Here is a 9,610-nt window from a genome sequence, read left to right as displayed (position 1 = left end):
GCTAAAACCATAAAACATTTAGAAGAAAACATAGGGGTAAATTTTCATTATCTTGGACTTGGAAATGGTTTCTTAGATAAGACAGTAGAAGCACAAACAACAAAATAAAAAACCCTATAAGTTGGACTTCATCAAAATTAAAAATTTTTTGCTTCAAGGATATCATCAATAAAGTGAAAAGACAACTACAAAATGAGAGAAAGTATTTATAAATCATATATCTGATAAGGGATTTGTATCAAGAATATATAAAGAATGTGTACAACCCAATGATTAAAAAAATAACACAAATAAAAAATGGGCAATTGATATGAATAGACATTTCTCCAAAAAAATATGCAAAGGCCAATAAGCAAATGAAAAAATGTTAAACATCATTAATCATTAGGGAAATGCAAATGAAATACCACTTCACATGCACTAGAATGGCTCTAATAAGAAAGACGGAAAATAACCAGTGTTGGGGAGGATGTGGAGAAATTGGAACGCTTATACATTGCTGATAGGATTGTAAAATGGTATGGCCACTTTGGAAAACAGTATGGCAGTTCCTCAAAATGTGAAAAATAGAGTTACCATATGATCCAGCAATTCCACTCCTAGGTATGGACCTGAGAATTTGAAAACATTTGTTCACACAAAACCTGTACATGAATGTTGATAGCAGCACTATTCATAATGGCCAAAAGATGGAAACAACCATCTGGTTATTGACCACCATCTGGATATTGGATGAACGAATGTGGTATATCTGTAAAGTGGAATGTTATTCAGCCACATAAAGGAATGCTGAATACAGTATAATATAGATGAAACTTGAAAATATTATGCTTAGTGTAAGGAGCCAGATACAAAAGGTTACATATTATATGATTCACTTTAAGTTTATTTACTTATTTTGAGAGAGAGAGGAAGAGAGGGAGAGACAGAATCCCAAACAGGTTCTGTGCTGTCAGCACAGAGCCTGATGCAGGGCTCAAACTTAAGGACTGTGAGATCATGACCTGATCAAGAGTCAGATGCTTAACCTATGGAGCCACCCAGTTGCCCTATATAATCCAATTTATATGAAATATTCAGAATGGGTAAACCCATAGAGACAGATGGTAGATTAGGGTTTGCCAGGGGCTGGAAGTAGGAGAAAATGGGGTATGACTGCTACAGGGTATGGGGTTCTCTTTTTTTTTTTAATCATTTAAACATTTATTTATTTTTTGAGCAACAGAGACAGAGCACAAGCCCGGGAGGGGCAGAGAGAGCGGGAGTCACAGATTCTGAAGCAGCCTCCAGGCTCTGAGCTGTCAGCCCAATGCAGGGCTCGAACCCACGAACCGCGAGATCATGACCTGAGCAGAAGTCGGATGCTCAACCGACTGAGCCACCCAGGTACCCTGGGTATGGGGTTTCTTATGAAAGAAATATAAGCATAATGATCAGCACATTGTAGGTACCAAAAGATGTTTGCTAGTTTGAATAGAGTTCTCTATCTTTTCCATAATCACTCTGCACTTATTTCAAATTCAACCAACACCTCACTGAAGGCTTGTCTGCTATGTGCTGGGCACCATCCTAGACACTCTATCTCATTGAGTCCTCACCACAATGTTGGAGGGATGAAATGTCATGTCATTCACACTTGGAGATGGGAAACAAGGTTCAGGCATATTAAATGTCTTTTCTAAGGCTGAACCTAGGGTTACTGGCCTAAGTCCCGTGTTCTTTCCATTACTCAACAGTTGCTGCCATTGCTGGTCTTCAGAAAGGAACCAGCCTACTGATAGCTGGGAGAGCACCTGGCTTTCCCCTGGTAGTAGAAAAAGAAGCTCATCCCTTTTGGAGACCAGCTGACTACACAGATCATTTACTGGCTCCAATTCAGGTTGGGCTGATGACTTAGACTCCTCACTAGGTATGGCAACATCTGCCTGACAGCCAGCACTGGGGCCAAATCTCATCCTCTGGATACATCATGGGTCAAGTTAACTTCTGCATATAATGCTGGGATTATTCTTCACCCCACACACCAGACTTTCAAATAGGAAGTACATTTACTATTGGGCATATTTGTTCTCCTTGATGTGAGGGGATGAAGGGGAGTAAAATGATCAGAGAAATAGAAAGGAAATTATAGGTAGAATCTTCAAAGTAATTGATCTCAGTATCAATCCTAGAGAGACACTCCCACATGAGTACAGAGGCATACATAAGAATGTGCCCTGCAGCATTGCTTATATAACTGGAAAATGGGAAACAACCTAAATGCCCATCAAAATGGGATGGATAAATAAATTACTTACACCCGTACTATGGAGTACTTTGCAAAGTGGAAATTTTTGAGGTGGATTTAAAGGTACTAATTGGCATGGGTAGAGCTCCAACCACATACTGTTGAGTGAAAAAAAAAATCAAGTTGTAGAAAAATATGTACAATGTGATTATACCATGATATTTATGATACTTATACCAAAAAAGCTAGTCATATATATATATAATTTTACATATGTACTGATCTTATACACACACACACACACACACACACACACACATATGCACACACAAATATAAATATGTAGACAAAAGACTAGTAACCATGATTTCTCTTAGATATGACCACAGTGGCCTCTCTGGAGATGAGGCTGGGGTTGGTGGTGGTGGTCAAGGGACTGTAACTTTATCTGTAATTATTGTCTTATTTTACTTCAACTGCATATTCATATATTTCTTGTGTAGATAAAAATCATTTTTCAATTTTTAAATATTTATTTATTTTTGAGAGAGAGTGAGCAGGGCAGGGCAGAAAGAGAGAGAGAGAGAGAGAGAGAGGAAGAGAGAGAATCCCAAGCAGGCTCCATGCTGTCAGCACAGGGCCCTACTCTCAGGGCTGTATCTCACAAATCGTGAGATCATGACTTGAGCCAAAATCAGGAGTCAGATGGTTAAGCAACTGAGCCACCCAAGCACCCCCAAAATTATAAAAATTTAAACAAAAAGAGTAAGTGAAGGTGAAGCTGTTAAATATGTAGAAATTTGAGCTCATTTTTAGAAATGGTTTCAACTAACGAACTAATCGTCAAAGCAGCTTTCTAGAGAGGAAATATAGACAGAACATATTAGCTGAAATGAGGAACAGACTTTCTGAAGTGGGGAAAAAGAGAAGGTTTGAAGATGCAGAGAATTTCAGAGCCAGAAGAAAACTTCAAGTTCATCCTGTCCACCCCGCCCCCTCACGTTTCAGGCATGGGGGCTGGGAACTAGAGAAGTGACTTGCTAAATGTTAAGGCATCAGCAAGTGGCAGAGGACAGGCTCCCTGACCCACTAATCCCTGGCCCTGCCCCGTCCCACTGGGCTATGGAAGCAGGCGTGCTGGTACACAGCTGTTTGGCTATGTTTACCAGCCGGCCTCCAGCTCGTTTCGTGGGTCTCTGACTATCAACAAATTCTGAAATTTCTGGGTTCTTTCAGCCTGAGTTCTTTATTTACTCCTTTCTTCCTCTGAATCCATTCTCCCCTTGACTTCCTACAGTCTCTCTGTCTTCCTTCTTCCTTAGCTCCTGCAGCCCCAGGGAGCCTCCCCTACCTTGCTCCATGGCCGCTGTCTCTGGTTCCTGGGCCACTCTTCACAGAACAGCTGGGTGGCTTGGAGCTTCAGGAAACTGGTCCTGGTACGTTTGTTCCCCCTTCCATCTTTAAGACTCCAAGAGACACCGAAGGCAGGGTGGCTGCTGCACTGCCACCTGCTTACTGGGCAGATCACAACTGGTTTTCTCACTTGCCCTCAGGTTTTTCTTGGCAGTGTTGCTCAGCTGGGAAGAAGTGTGGAAGCCAATGAACTCTAAGGGCCTTATGCCATGTGAGCATTTGATAGGTCTTGGGCAATGAAGCATTCCATGGCAGGTGTTGTACTATAGTGGGGGAGCCAGGTGGGAGAGGTGAGCTGATGGCCTCTCTGGGGATGCAAGGGGCTGTGCCCCTACAGGAAAGAATACCAGGGTCCCAAGACTACAGCTCACAGCTGGGAGAGCCTCTCAAGCCTAGAACTCTGGCTTGCTTTTATCCTGAAGGGCCACTTTCTAGATGTCAAATGCAAGAGAACCCACTCTGGATCACCCTTGGTATGATTTTTTTGGTATTAGTTTTTGGGGCAGAGCTATTGTGTTGGGTGAGACTGGCCAGGTGAAGGCGAATCTCAAATAAAAGGAGTAGAGGAAATAAACTTGGGAAGATGCATGGAGGAGTTCTGGAAATAAGTAAGAAGGTAGGAATGCCAGTGGATGTCCTTGGTTCTATTAAGAACAAACAGTACAAGTCCTGGGAGTGAGCATGCAGGGAGAAAAGCACAGATGGGAGGAGACAGATAGAAGGAGGGGAAAGGGCCCTTAGCAGGGAGTGGGCAGGACACCCTAAAAGCCCCGCCCCCGCCCCCACCCTGCCTTTCCCTCCTGTGGGAACTTCCACTGCATTCCCTGCTTTCTGGGTCCCTTAACCTCCCTCTTCAGGAACCTCACTCACCACCATCTGCCCTCCTTCCTGTATTTTCTACTTTCCTTGTTCCCAGTCTGCTCTTACAGTATTAGTATCCATTCACATATACAATTCACTACTTCACACACACACACACACACCTTCATTCCAGAATGGCATCACTCCCCTCTCCCCTTCCTCCAGCATTTCTGGTCCATCATCCAGTCACTCTGGGAGAAACCTGGGTGCCATCTCGTATTTCTCTGTCTTCCTGACCTCCCTTAGCCCATCAGCCACTGAGTGCTGCCAGTCCAACTCTTGATTATCTCCTAAAATTAGCCTATTCTCCTTGGACCCTTGGCCCTGCCTTCACTGAAGCACCCCGTGCCTGGACAACAACTCCTAACCAGTCTCCCACCCGTCCTTTTTCCAAATGAGCCATCGCAGTGATGTTTCTGAAGTGCCAATTCAGCCAGGTTGCTCCTGGCTTACAATCCAGCAGTAGGTCGAGTCCAAACTTCTCAACATTGCCCACAAATCTCTTCAGGATCTTTCCTTCCTGCCTGGAGTCCATTCAGGCCAAATATCTGCCGTTCTCAGATGCAGATCTGCTTTCCTGCACCTGTTACTGCACCTGCCAGTCTCTCTCTTTCTGAAATGTCCTTCTCTCAGTTCTCACCTTTCTCAGATCCAGGCTCAAGTGCTGCCCCTCCAGGAGGTCTTCCTAACACCCCCTCTCCACCACGCCAGGCATACCAGGCATTTAGGGGCACCCCCTTTTCATTCCCTATTAGCCTACTCATACTCCACGTTATAAATACTTAGCCTATTTCCCCACCAATCCCCCGGGAAGGCATGGCCTATATCTTATTAATCTATCCCCAGTGCTTACTAATGATAATGGCTAATAGTGAAACTACCGGAAGAACTAGCGACATCTTTTCAGTTCCAGTGCATCATCCCACTTAATCTTCATGCCATTCCCCTGAGTTAGGTACTATGATTGTTCCTATATTACAGGTGAGGAAATCGAGCCTTAAAGATATTAAATAGTTTTCCTAAGATCACTAAGAACTAGTGGAACTAGATTTCGCACACAAAAGTCAGACTCCAAAGTCGTGCATAAATGCTTAATGCAGTATCTGAAGCATGGCCAGTTTTCCAGTTCATATTTGTTGACTGTGCAATTGAATGAATTAAAAGATGATCCATACACGAACAAATGGATAAGTGCCTGAACCCACTGCCACATTAGTGGAAATGGGTTACCTTGGGGAGAAGGAGGAGGCATAGGCAGGAGAGCTTAATTGTGAGGAGAAACAGGAAGGTGAGTGCAGTGAGGGCGGGTGGGTCTGGAGAGGTGAAGGAGCCAAAGAGGAAGGTGCCCAGTGGCCATCCGACAACAGCAGCCTATTTCATGGCACTGGGCTAAGGAGCTGGCTTATAGGTTTAGCTTTTCATTTGATTCCTACAAATCATTAGTCAGAAGGTGTGTGTTGTGTGTGTGCTGGGGGAGGGAGGCAACTCTGGTCAGAGCGGCTTGTCTAGGGTAAGGGAGGCAGAGGAGAGCCAGGGAAGCTCAGCAGAGTTGATGGGCACCTTCCTGTTTGGAGGGAAGCAGGGCTGTGACCTGCAGGGGAAGGGCACAGAGCAGATCCTGGGACACTCAAATAGGGAGGTGTGGGCTCACCTGCCATCCCCCTGAACCAGCTCTACCAGGATGGGGGTGGGGTACCTCCAGACCTTTCTAAGACTCAGAGAGACTAGGATGCTAACATTTGGCCCTGCCATGAATTCCCAGTATGCCCTCAGCCACATTCCAGTTTCCTTGTCTGTAAAATCAGGGTCCATGGGCTCCATGGGAGATTCCCTCCAGACAGTAGCAAAGGGAAGCATGAATTGGCAGATCCAGGTGGGTTCCTCTGCCTCCTCCATTTTCTTTTCTTTTTAATGTTTATTTATTTATTTTTGAGAGAGAAAGAGAGAGAGCAAGAGTGAGAGACGCTAAGGGAAAGACACGAGAGAGAATCTGAAGCAGGCTCTGCACTGTCAGTGCAGAGTCCGATTCGGGGCTCGAACTCACAAACCGTGATATCATGACCTGAGCTGAAACCAAGAGTCGGACGCTTAACTGCCTGAGTCACCCAGGCACCCCTGCCTCCTTCCTTTTCTATGATCAGAAATGGAGACAGTCACTCAGAAGAGGTGACTAAACCAATCAGGGACCTCTGCACATGAATGTACTTCACAACTTACAAAGCCCTTTAGAACACACTTTCTCATTTGATCCTCACAGTAACCCTCTGGGGGCTGGCACTGCTACTATTGTCTTGCACCTGAGGGACCTAGAAGTTGGCCCCGGAGCTCTGTGCTTTATATCACACAGTGACACTGAGCAGCATATGGGGAATTGCTGGGGACATGAACATGGCGGGGAATTGTTGGGGAAGACCAGCAGTCAGGAGACCTGGGAGCTGGTCTGCTTTGTGCCCCCTGCTGCACAGCCAGGACATTTCTTTCAGAGTTTGTCTGTGGGCACCACTGCCTGGGAGGCCAGCGCACCGGGTTTTATGAGACAAGGGGAGGGCGAGGACAGTGAAGGAGGGTTGGCCAGGACCTAATCTGAAGGTGCTCTGCAACAGGGGGCATGAGCCCCAGCATCCTGGGTCCTGAGGGCCTTTGGAGCTGGAAGGGACTTTGAGATTGTCTAGCTTGTCCAGCTGAGGTAGAGAAACGAAGCCAGACAGGCTTGCCTACATGAAAGAAAAAGAAAACACTACAGAGTACACTTTTTACAGCCAATTTTTGTGTAAGGAGAGTGGAAAATTTGAAAGGTCAACTGGGAAGGTAGAAATGGCTAATGCCCTTATGGAAGGCCCTTGAAGGCCCAGTAGGAAGCCTGTCCACTCTTTCCCTCCAGCGACACAAGTGACACTGCCAGGCCCCCAGGCTGACCTGACAGGAGGGGCACTGACTAAACAAAGGAGGCCCAGGCACTTGGCAGGTGGAGCAAGGTTTCAGATTTCCACAGGAGCCAGCTCAGTTTCTCCGGCAGGTGGGCAAGGAGCCACCTGGAACACAGCAGTGACAAAGCAGTGACAGAGCCCCACAGAAATGCCCAACGGCACTCAGTGGGGACGAGAGCAGCCAGCACACAGGGTGGAGGGTGGGTGTGCAGGCTCCTGCCCTTCCTTCACAAAGCAGCCTGTGAAAGCAAAATAAATTTTAAAAAACAGAGAAAGGAGAAAGATGAGAGGGAAGGGGAGGGGGGAGAGGGAGAGGAGGAGGAGGAGGAGGAGGAGGAGGAGGAGGAGGAGGAGGAGGAGGAGGAGGAGGAGGAGGAGGAGAGGGTGGTGAGATAAGCCAAGTGAACCTGCAGAGCCACTGAGCAGGTGAGCAGTGGCAAGGATAAAGGGCCCACGTCTGAAAACCTGCAAGAGCATGCTCTCCTTTTCTGTGTTTCTGGAATTTCCAAAATTTCCATGATGCAAATATGCCAATTTATAATGATAACTATATTTTAATTTTTTTAATTGAGATATAATTGGCATATACTATTGTGTAAGCTTAAGGTGTACAACCTGTTGATCTGATACATTTATATGTTGTAATGTTACTACCGTAGTGTTACTGATACCTCCATCATGACACAGTTATTTCTTTTTTGCAGTGAGAACATTTAAGACCTGGTCTCTTGGTAAATTTGAAGTATAAAATACACTATTGTTAACTATAATCACAATGATGTGCATTAGATCTCCAGAATTTATTTATCTATCAAGTGGAAGTTTCTTCTCTTTGACTAACATCTCCCCAATTCCCTCACCCCCAGCCCCCACTTACCACCAATCTACTCTCTGTTTCTAGGAGTTCAGCTTTTTTAGACTCCACAGATAAGTGATATCATAAAGTACTTGTTGTCCCTGACTTATCTCTCACTTAGCATAATGCCCTCAAAGTCCATCCATGGTATAGCAAAGGGCAGGATTTCCTTTCTTTTTCATGGTTGAATAATATTTCTCTCTCTCTCTCTCCTCTCTCTCTCTCTCTCTCTCTCTCTCTCTCTCAATCTCTGTGTGTGTGTGTGTGTGTGTGTGTGTGTGTGTGTGTGTGAACATCTTTGTCCACTCATCCACTGACAGACACTGGGGTTGTTTCCTTATCTTGGCTATTGTCAATAATGCAGCAACAAACACGGGAATGAAGGTTTCTTCTCAGGATAGTGATTTTATTTCCTTTGGATAAATACCCAGATGTGGGATTGCTGGGACATATGGTAGCTCTATATTTAACTTTTTGAGGAACCTCCATACTGTTTTCCACAGTGCCTGCACCAGTTTGCGTTCCCACCAACATGCACAAGGATTCCCTCTTCTCCATATCCTCACCAACACTTATTATCTCTTACCTTTTAATGATAGTCAGGTAATGATAACTTTATTTTTTGAAGTTTATTTATTTAATTGGAGGGAGGAGGGGCAGAGAGAGATGTAGAGAGAGAATCCCAAGTAGGTGCCACGCTGTCAGCCCGACATGGGGCTTGAAGTCACAAACTATGAGATCATGACCTGAACTGAAATCAAGAGTCAGACGCTTTATCAACTGAGCCAGCCAGGCGCCCCTAATGATAACTTAAAAAATCACAGGGGCGCCTGGGTGGCTCAGTCGGTTAAGCGGCCGACTTCGGCTCAGGTCATGATCTCGCGGTCCGTGAATTTGAGCCCCGCGTCAGGCTCTGTGCTGACAGCTCAGAGCCTGGAGCCTGTTTCAGATTCTGTGTCTCCTTCTTTCTGACCCTCCCCCGTTCATGCTCTGTCTCTCTCTGTCTCAAAAATAAATAAACGTTAAGAAAAATTAAAAAAAAATCAGTTAAAAAAAAAATCACAATGAATAGTGGGAGGAAGGCCAGAAAGATATGTGGCAAACTGTTAGCAGAGATTTCTTCTGGGATGAGGAACTATAGGTGATTTTTCTTTTGTTTCTTTTCACCTTTCTGGTCTTTCCAAATTATCTAGAATGAGCACAAATGATTTTGAGTGGGACTGGCCCAGCCATCCCTGTGCTCTCAGAGGACAGCAGAGAAGTCCTGCTAGGTATCTCTGGCTGGTCCCCTGGTGGCACAGTCACTGTCTTCCCAGGCAGCCCTCC

At 45.3% G+C, this 9,610-nt stretch overlaps 1 protein-coding gene across 3 annotated transcripts in view; it reads left to right on the top strand.

Annotated features, from left to right (window-relative positions):
- Positions 1-1,265, top strand: part of CCNDBP1 (cyclin D1 binding protein 1) — a 70,307-nt gene extending 69,042 nt beyond the window's left edge. For 2 of the 3 annotated variants that reach the window (XR_006203616.1, XR_006203613.1), the window contains one exon: positions 1,226-1,265. The gene's annotated coding sequence lies outside the window, so the exon portion shown is untranslated. Of the gene's footprint in view, positions 1-1,219 lie in introns of all 3 variants that reach the window. The other variant, XR_006203614.1, reaches the window with a different exon arrangement.
- The last annotated feature ends 8,345 nt before the right edge of the window (positions 1,266-9,610 follow it).

Source organism: Panthera leo, chromosome B3 (assembly GCF_018350215.1).
Source record: "Panthera leo isolate Ple1 chromosome B3, P.leo_Ple1_pat1.1, whole genome shotgun sequence".
In the NCBI taxonomy this organism is placed as follows: domain Eukaryota; kingdom Metazoa; phylum Chordata; class Mammalia; order Carnivora; family Felidae; genus Panthera; species Panthera leo.
The sequence above is the reverse complement of the archived record's forward strand: the minus strand, read 5'-3'. Positions and strand labels throughout refer to the sequence as shown.